The sequence below is a fragment of the Coturnix japonica genome, chromosome 3, assembly GCF_001577835.2.
Source record: "Coturnix japonica isolate 7356 chromosome 3, Coturnix japonica 2.1, whole genome shotgun sequence".
Classification (NCBI taxonomy): domain Eukaryota; kingdom Metazoa; phylum Chordata; class Aves; order Galliformes; family Phasianidae; genus Coturnix; species Coturnix japonica.
The window spans coordinates 71291456-71300913 of NC_029518.1; the positions used below are offsets into that span (position 1 = coordinate 71291456).

Genomic DNA, 9458 nt, shown 5'->3' on the forward strand with positions numbered 1-9458 from the left:
AAAGCCTCATGACCATCCATGTTTCTGGCTCCCAAATCACTTCTCTCTTTGTTTACTCATACACTTAGCTAGCTTTCAAACTCAAAATCTTGACTGAGTGTCTAAAATCACCTTCCTAGCATCAGAGTGCTCTTTAGGGCACCAAGCAGCTGGGTCTATAATTAGAGCAAGGAGATCCCAAATTTGGTGAGTTAGAAGAAAGACTTGTCTATTCCTTAGGATAGAGACATAATATCTCATTACTTCAAATGCCTTATTTTCTATCTCCTTCTTATATTTTCTTTTCAGTTTCTCTTTTTTGAAGCATAACAGGGTCTTGGTAACCCTTTGGAGGCCCTAGTGCAGCAAACATCACCTCTGTTGGCTGAAATCTAATCCTCATTGCAAATCTCCTTTTCAAATCTACTTTTAAAGAGAGAGGCAGGTCCACAGGAGGAAAGTTAGAATCTTCACAGCAGGCAGACTTACGTTGTGAAGTAATTAGAATAGTACAAGTTTCTTAGCAGCTTTTTTGTTTTAATTGATGTTTAAAGCAATTACAACACTGCTTTGCTGTAGCCCTATAGACTGTGCTAGCATGATGTAATGTATGTTCCTCCAATAGGCAAGTTGCTGTAGCTAATTTTCTCTGGTGTTTTGCTTTGGCACCAACAGCATCCCTCATTAGTTTCTTTATTAGTACATTTAAATACCTTCTTAGCACCATTAAGTTGGAAATGGCTTTATTTTTCGTTCAGCAGTATTTGTATTCAACATATTTTCTCAGCGCTCCCTACAAGATTCCTTACAACAGATGTTATGACGCACTTGGAGGAACGTGAACCAAATTGTAGGTAATGGTCCGTGCTTATTTGTTTTGTGTAAGCTGTGGTTTCTATAGCTACTGTACATCTGCTTCATGCCATTTGCTGATCATTTTCTCTAGCTGTCTCAGTCTAGATATTTAAAGCATGCTGCACTGATAATGCTCAGCACAGCAATCTGATAACAGCTTGACATGTGAACCAAGTCACAAATTTGGAAACATGTTTGAAAACAGCTGTTAAGTCTGCACAGTAATTGTCTATTTGCTACTGGCAAAATTGCCATCTCACCCCAAATCAAAACGTACAGAGGCTTTATCTCACCAAAGGACTTGAAAATACGACAAACACTGGGTGCCATTATGCACGGTCTCAAGCTGGTGCCTCAATTGGCCTCTCTGTGTGGGAAGTCAAAGACAGAGCTAGTGGATCTCTTTGTAGTCTGGTCATTTAACAAAACAAGAAAACATCAGTGGTTGAGAGATACAGTTCTGCTGGGGTCAGTGGAACTATCTGAGACATGCAACAAAAATAAATGTGACTGCTTGTTTTTCTACTGAACTTTTTTTTTTTTTTTTCTGACATAGAGTAATAGCATCTTAGTATTTCAAAATTTGCTTAATTGAAGAAAATCCTTTTCTGTACTAACAGTTCTGCTCTCTCTCTGCCGCTGAAGATATTACTATTTGGTTTGAACTTGGCTTTTTTGCCAAGTTTTTTCGCTTCTGCCTGGCTACTCTTCTTTTGTTAAACACCCAAATAAGCTCCTCCACTGAGGGAAAGGCTGCAAAGCTGAGCTGCAGTTTGAGACAGCTGAGAACCCACCTGGCAGACAGTTTCTGTGTGCTGTTGAGCAGAGAAGCATGAATCTGTTGGTTTTGGGTAGTGCTAAATGCTATTTTACCTACCCAGATGTATCTTTGTAGCTTTTATTCATTCTTAGCAATTTTTTTCCTATGAATTTTAAGGCATTTCTGGTCTTTATGGCAATATAATAAAACTTTAATCAGTTACAGTCTGCAAAAGTTTCCTTATACGAGTTTAATAGGCTCATTTATTTAAAATATGGTGAGAAGGTACCCAGCACATTAATTACCTTCAGTAACTGTCATGTAATAACTGCCTAGGTTTTATTAGTTCATAATACTGGCCTTTCTATCATAATCTGACATTATCGATTTCCTACCTAAAATGAATAAAAACAAATGCTTCTTTCCTCTCCATTCTCTCATTCTAGAGTTTCAGGTACTCTCCACATTTTCTTTCAGCTCCATCAGTGCATGTGAAAAATGTAGTTTGTAAGGAAACAAAATTGCCTGATGCATATCACATAATCTTAGAATGGTTTGGACTGAAAGGGGCCTTTTTACTCTAGGTAATCTTGGAGTAGTAAATTAGATCCAGAGTGAAAGCAGAAATCAGGTTTTTCTTTGTGAGATGTTGTAGCTCCAAGTTAAAAGGACAATTAGATCCAGAGGAAAAGAGATAAAAAGAGAAAAAAGATTAGGCTCTTTACCTAGATGTCACTTGTAGAAGGGTTTGCTGGGTCTATACGTGCACATTTTAGTCATGAAATGATTTTGAGCTAAGAAGAACCTAAGCAAGAAAAGCCCAGCCATATTTCCACCCAAGTCAGAGTCATCCAGACTTCTCTACCTATGCAACACATCTTTGCTGCAGCAAAAAACACAGCTGTTTTTTCTATTTTGCTGAGAAGAGGTTTTATGTTTTTGTGCAGGCAAAGTTTCCCTGACTCTTCTTCAGCAGCTCATGCCATTGATGTGGCATTAAAGCATGCAACAGCTCTGCTTGTTGTGCTGATGGCAGGTGCCTCACGAACTCAGATTCTCCCAGGAGTAAGCAGGACACAGGGCGCTGCAGTGAGAAGATGAAGAGTCAAAATGGTTCTTGAGGGGTCCAACAAGGAGCTCCCACTGCAACAGCTGGGTAAGAAACCTTTCTTCTTCTCAGATGCTGGGCACAAAGATAAGTGGAGCCAAGCTGGTGGTGGTTCTGCTGTGGGGCTGGAAAGCAGATGTGCAGAAGGGTGAAGGTAATGCCTTAACTTAAAGGAGTCATTGTGTGCTCTGAATGTGGCCCAGACCAATAATTGTCCTGCTTGCTGTTGTGAGACCAAGTATGCTAAATGTGTCTCAGTTACGCTTGTCAGATGGTGTGTGGTTCGATATGGTAGATCATAGAAGGGGGTGGATGGTGCCAATAAAATAGTATTTGCTGCATGAGGTAGCAACATTGACTTGGACGTATGGATCAGATTTAATACTCAGTCTTTCATTTTACTCCTCCCATGGCAGTATTGCTTCTAACCATAATTTATTGTTGCTTTGGCCACTATGAAAAGGTGTTAAATGAGGCAGTTTTTTCTTAGTTGCACAAAAAATATCTGACTCTCATAGATATGAATGAATTGAATGTGGGTCTTTTAAATCATAATACAGGAAATAAGAGTCTTATATGTATGTATATATATAAGCAAACATAATTAAAATATTTGAAGCAGAATTTTTACTTTCTGCACATCACTGATGGGTACAAAAGATCTACTGAGAGGTACCTGCTTGCTGAAATTCATCACTGAAAAAGCACACCAATCTATTTGCTTTTTAGTGTCTAGTTTTTATAACAACTTAGAGAATATATAATTACAGTTTTATAGAGAAACTCTAGAATTAATGTATTGAGAAAAAAGACTATATATTACAATTATATAAAGCTCTTTCTCCAGTACAGAGCTGACTGTCACACTTTCCCTGCAGCCAGAGTGACAATGATCCAAAGCATGAATAAACCTAAATGTGTTTGCTTCAAGCAAAGTGTTATGACCCGGTTTAGCTATATCCTGGAGACTAGTTTGACTGGCAAGCATGGTCAGAGTTTTTAGGGCTGGTGCCTCAATGCTGAAGGCCATCCATGATATCTGATGCTGTATTCACTTGGTCAGGGCTAATAAATTCTCCAATGGATGATTACTTTCAAACAATATAGCCACTGAATGTAAATCATTGATAGGCTTTACCTTACATCATTGAAGACAGTTTTTGCATTGCACTGAAAAATTAATAAAAAACAAAACAAAACAAAACAAAAAACAGATCAGCTAATACAAATGTTTATCAAAGGAAAAAAAATGTGTAATTGGAACCGTAGATACTCAGTCTATATGTGGATGCTGAGCTCAATTAGAATGCTCTTGCTGACAATTTGTTGTTATTCTGGTATTTGATTTTGCAGTGCAATTGATGTATTTTTTGTTCCTAGAAAGAAAAATTTGTAGACACATGCTTTGGTGAATCATTTTATGAATTAAGTTTGCAAACCACAAGTAGCTGTTGCACAGCCTAGCATTAAAGTATGTGCTTTCTGTTGCAAAGTAGGCAGTCTCTTCAAGAGGGTGATTTTTCTTCCTGCTGTGTATTTGGAAGTGTGGAACCTGGGACTCAGACTTCATGGACACATGGAAACAAGAGAAGAGTGCAAAAGTACCTGTCTTACTGGCTGTTAGAAAGTAGAAAATGGCTTGAAGCAGTCAAGATCTCTACCTCTACCTAAATTAAGAATACAGAGAAGGAGATAAAAATTTTGTCCTAGATGGAGAGTGAAGCAACTACCTACTTATGTGGCTTGCAGGAGGGAAATGTAGGCTGCCTACAATGAGACAGTGAAGTGCTTCAAAGTGGTTCTTGAAAACAAATTATGTACCAAGCAGAAAATATGCTTGATGAGAAACAAAGAAGGAAAAATATTTCATTTTTGGGGCTTATGAGCTGACGAAGAGATGGAGAAAAATGTGTCTGTTCACCAAGAATTCACACACCTCAAACCTTCCCTGCTAGTAGGGAAGCACAGTGCTTGGCCCTGGCTATGGGCAAACACCCCACCACTGCTTCAGAGGCTGGAGGTTAGAGCATGTACTGCAGAACCAAGCATACAGCACTATGGGTATTGCATAAAACTGACGGAGGAGCCTACGGATGGCACTGAACACTCCTTCAGCAGTAGCAGCAAACTGCTCAGGAACTGAGGGTATAAGACCAAAGGACAACCACACAGGAAAGAAGCAAAGAAAGTGTAACTCCACGTTAGAGAAATATCTGTATTTAGCACCGAGCATAAGCTGGACATTTTCATGAGAAGCCTTTGCTTCAGTCAACAGTGGAAGCACTACTTCATGTTTAAGTGAGGAGATACCATGTCTGCAGAAATTCTGCTGGGGATTGCTGTCTTCTTCTAAAATTGAGGTCTGTGACATGGGCAACATCTGCTTATTCCTTAGCGCTTATCCTGATATGACATTATATATGGAGAAAAAATTTTGGTCTGTCTTCTTGCCTCCCCTCCTACTTAACACAGAGTTGTCCAGGCCTTGCACCTACTGGTTGTGTTGTAATCAGTACCCACAGGACTTGGTGTTACGGTATTTCAGGCCCTTTCCACTGGAAAAAAGATGCCAAACACATCAGCTTCTAGGTCTTGCTGCTGGATAAGACATGGTGAAATGATGGTGCGTGGTGTGTATGGTCAGTGTGCTATAGCAGAATCCCCCCTAAGCAAGAAGGACAGTGACCACTCCATATCCTGGCTTGGCCCGGGAGCAAGTACTGTTCACTAGACAAAAGCCTTTAGTATTTGAAATATATCTACAGAGAGGAATAGTCCTATTGCTCAGAGCTTCTCTCTGGAGATGCCCATTCCAGCAGTGTGGTGAGAAATCGAGAACAGACTGAACAACAAGGCTGCCAAAAGCAGTTGAATAAATACTAGCTCCCAAGTCCCTTCTGGGTACATAGCTTGCACAGAAATGCAGGCACAATCGCTGCAAGAAGACTGTTTGAATGCAAATAAAAATTGCCTCTCCATTTTTTTTGGCTGCTGATAGGCAATTTATAGGCAGTTTTGCTGGATTCTCAGAATAATTTACCTCAGGTTATTCATTATTAAAACAATTAATCAGAAAGCCAAACAACTTTTCAACATTACTTCCTATGATACATTTCTTCTTCGTGGTATTATAGGCAATTACATCCTAGAAAGAGAGTAATGTATGCTATGGTGCCTCTGGTCATCTCTTTCCTACCATTCACTCGCTGTAAAAGAATAGTTATGCACATCTCAAGCGATGCTTGCTGTTCCTCATGTACCTACCGTACTTTCTTCTGTACCTCTGCTCTGCTCTTTCCCCTTTGCTGCTGCCCTGCCTTCTGGAGACAGATCAGGATACCACATTCTCACATTTCTTCTTCTGTGCCAGCCACCTGCAAGGGGTTTGGAAGAGCCTACTGAGGAGCACTGGCACTCTCAGCAAGGTACATTACGTGTGCCTTGCCTCGTGCAGTGCCTCCTGGGAACACAGAGCTGGCTTCTTGCTCAGAATGTCACTGTTAGGCTTAAAAAATGAGATGAAGGGGAGCTGGCTATGCATCACCCACCTTTGAGCGTTAGGGATGGAAGTTACAACCCATATGAGTGCAGGAAAGAACTTGGATTTGAGTGTGTTGTCCTAAGGTGACTGATTCAGACAAAAAGCAACTGTATCTGGCTCAGATTATTTGAACAATAAAATTCTGAGAAAATCTCTCCAGGCTTCCTTGAAAATACTCTTCTGGTCACTTCCTCAGCTACCGCTTACTATTTATGGGAGTGCATGCTCTTTTGATGAATAATTCAGCAGTTACATTCATTACAGAGGACTGGGCTCCCAGGAGTGTTCAGATGTTCTCTCAAATTCCCCAAGCAACATAAAGAATTCCCTTGTGTCTACCCTCTTTTAACTTTACTACTTCAAAATTTAATATATGAATGACTTAAAGACCGCAAAAAGTAATAGAAGACACAATATTTTCAAGCTTAGTAAGATCAAGGATTTTAAATCCCTACTATTGGAATCCCTAGCAAGGTATTTATTTTACTTTTGCTTTTTCTGAGTTGTATCAGCTATATTGGACTTTTTACCCTATGGGTGCTTTGTTTTTCCTTTTGTATTGCCTTTGAAGTGGTTGCCCTTTGAATCAACAGTCTGTTCATAAAGCTACAGGAAAAGGGTGGCTAGACCATGATCTTCAGACTCAGCAAGGAGCTGAGACTACATTAGAGATTCATACATTTCTCATTACTAACCTGAGTTTGTGATTTCTCTCTCCAGCATCAAGTAAGTCTAGTTCACTGTCCTACTGAGGAAGATAACACATAATATAAAACAGATTAATAGTGAAATACATTCAAAATAACCCATGGAAGAGAGAACACTTCACCCAGCAAAACATGGTGCGGTAACTGGGGATCAGGGCTGCCCTAAGCAGCTCTGAATTTTCTCTGCTGCCAGGCTACATTTTATTGAAAGGAACTGCAGAATTACGTCCAAATTTAGAGACTGGAGAAAAGACATAACATCTCTATTTCTCTAGTCAGAAGTGTGGACAGGATACAATCATGCTTGTTCTTTTCTCTGTGAGATCTGCCCATAGACTTGTCTAGTCCGAGATGGAGCGGAAGCACTGCCTTAATTGTCTTTTGTACCACATCCTGCTCAGTAACTTCACAGTAAATCTTTTCTTGGGCATTTCTGACAGTGCTGGGAAATGAGCTATGCCATCAGGAAAAGTGGTTTACCTTATTTGTGAAGACTGTTTTATTGGCTTGACTGTAAGAGATTGTAATAAAACACACATTATGTCCTGGGAATTATATATTCACCTTTTTCCCCATTTTTTTCCTGATAAACAAAACCTGGACCTCGTGCTCTGGCATCAGGCTCACCTCACCCTTGAAAGGAGTACGGAAAAGTACCAGAGAATACAAAAAGGACACAGGGCTAATTCACTGCATGTGCTACCAGAAGAGTGAGAACAATGTGGAGCAGGGGCAATAGTCAGCATCTGTGGGACAGATTGTAGGACTCTTGTACTCTGGGATCAGGAAATAAAATGTGCATTTCTGGGTCTAAAAACTGCAGGAGAGAAGGGTGAATTGTCGGTCTTCAGCCTACACTACAGGGAAAGCAGAATTAAATCTTTAGAACTTCTAGTTGAGATTTTTCTGACTTAAATTGCCTGTGGTAGCTACTCTTATAATTTGTATTTATGAGTATAAAAAATATCTTCTGTGTTGTTTTCCGCCCCAGAGCAGTTTGCATTCAGCACACCAGGCAGTGCTGCTGCCTTGCTAGAATTGTGTAGGGGGACAGTGACTGGTCATGTTAAATAAAACCTTGCAGGATTTTGTACCTAAAGTTTGATATGCTTTTAATTCTCATCATAATCTGCATTTGGAAATGCTCAAATTGCTTCTTTTGTACATATTCAAGCTAGCCATATTTTTTTACAGCTGAGTTTACTGATCTTTCACTTACAAGTGATGCAAACAGCATAACAAAGAGCACAGGTTCCTGTTCCAGAGGTGACTCACTCTTGCTAGCAATTTATCATGGGATCTTCTACAGGCCTATTTTTGGTCTGCTCTCCACACACAGCCTTACTGAGAGCTCCCAGGTGTTCTTGCTCAGAGCGATGTGATATTGTGGGGATTGCCCTGAAACAAGTGAACGTGCTCATTAAAAATGATTTCTGGTATGAAACCAAGACAACTGGCGGTGAGAACATCTCCTTGTTGTGACCCCTCTCCTCTTCGTGGAGGTAGGATACACAAATGTGCTGCAGAGTACAGATAACTTGTTCTAATGAGAGCGGGCCAGAGGGAGAGGAAGAATTTTCAGTGTGTTTTGTTCAAGATCCACATCTACCTATTTGCATAACAGAAATTGCCAGTAACACTCAGTTTGCTCCTGAGAAATTTGTGTTTGTGATTTCACAAGAGGAACGGCCATCAACTAATCAAGTCAATAAAATGCAACATCTCTGTGGGTGGATTAAAATGTAATTAAAATGAGATTTCTCTTTTAAAACTATTCCCTTTAAATATGCATCTCCAGATGGTAAAATTCAGCATAAACTGGGTTGGGATATGAAATTCTCTCATTGGGATACCAGATTAAGAGGTGGATTTAAATGAAAGAATTCCTTTTTCCATTAGGTTCCATTTTGCTTCTGCATTATGTCACTAGATTTGATTAAATTTTCCTAGAAAAAGTCAACAAAGTTGATGTTGTATCATGTGTCACAAATTTCAGCACTGAGGAAATTCATGTGCTGTGTATGTTATTTAACTGATAAAACACTAGCCAGATAGTACTGGCGAATGAATGAAATCAGTTCATGGCTACTAAAGTATATTAGATGTTCTAGCTGCTTGACTGCATGTCACTGGGACCTGCTCTTGAAACACAAGGTCTGGTCTGTCCTGTGGCTGGACTACTCAGAGAAGGGCACCGAGGATGAAGTTTTAAAACATTTTCAGCGGTGTGTCTTCCATTCATGCTTTAACTGTGAATTACTGTTTCTTAATGTTTTATTGCTTCAAAGTATTTTAGTGTGTGGGAACAACTAAGGAAGTTGCTAGCAAATAAAAAACCCTAATGCAAGCTGTCTGCTGTTAACTTCCTCTGCTTTTCCCCTTCTTCGTGTGGTACTTCTCCCGGTGAAGAAATATGCAAAAAGAAAAATAAAGGAAATGCTGAAACTTCCTTTCTGGAAGTCTTTTAAAAGGGAGGTTATAAATGTTTTATGTTGCATCTCAAGGTAT

The 9458-nt window shown here is 39.7% G+C and overlaps 1 long non-coding RNA gene across 1 annotated transcript; it reads left to right on the top strand.

The window, feature by feature from the left end:
- The first annotated feature begins 469 nt into the window (after window positions 1–469).
- Window positions 470–4298, top strand: LOC116653223. Its single transcript, XR_004306742.1, has 2 exons — window positions 470–833; window positions 2542–4298. It is a non-coding gene; the product is annotated as an uncharacterized LOC116653223 (long non-coding RNA).
- Window positions 4299–9458: the final 5160 nt, after the last annotated feature.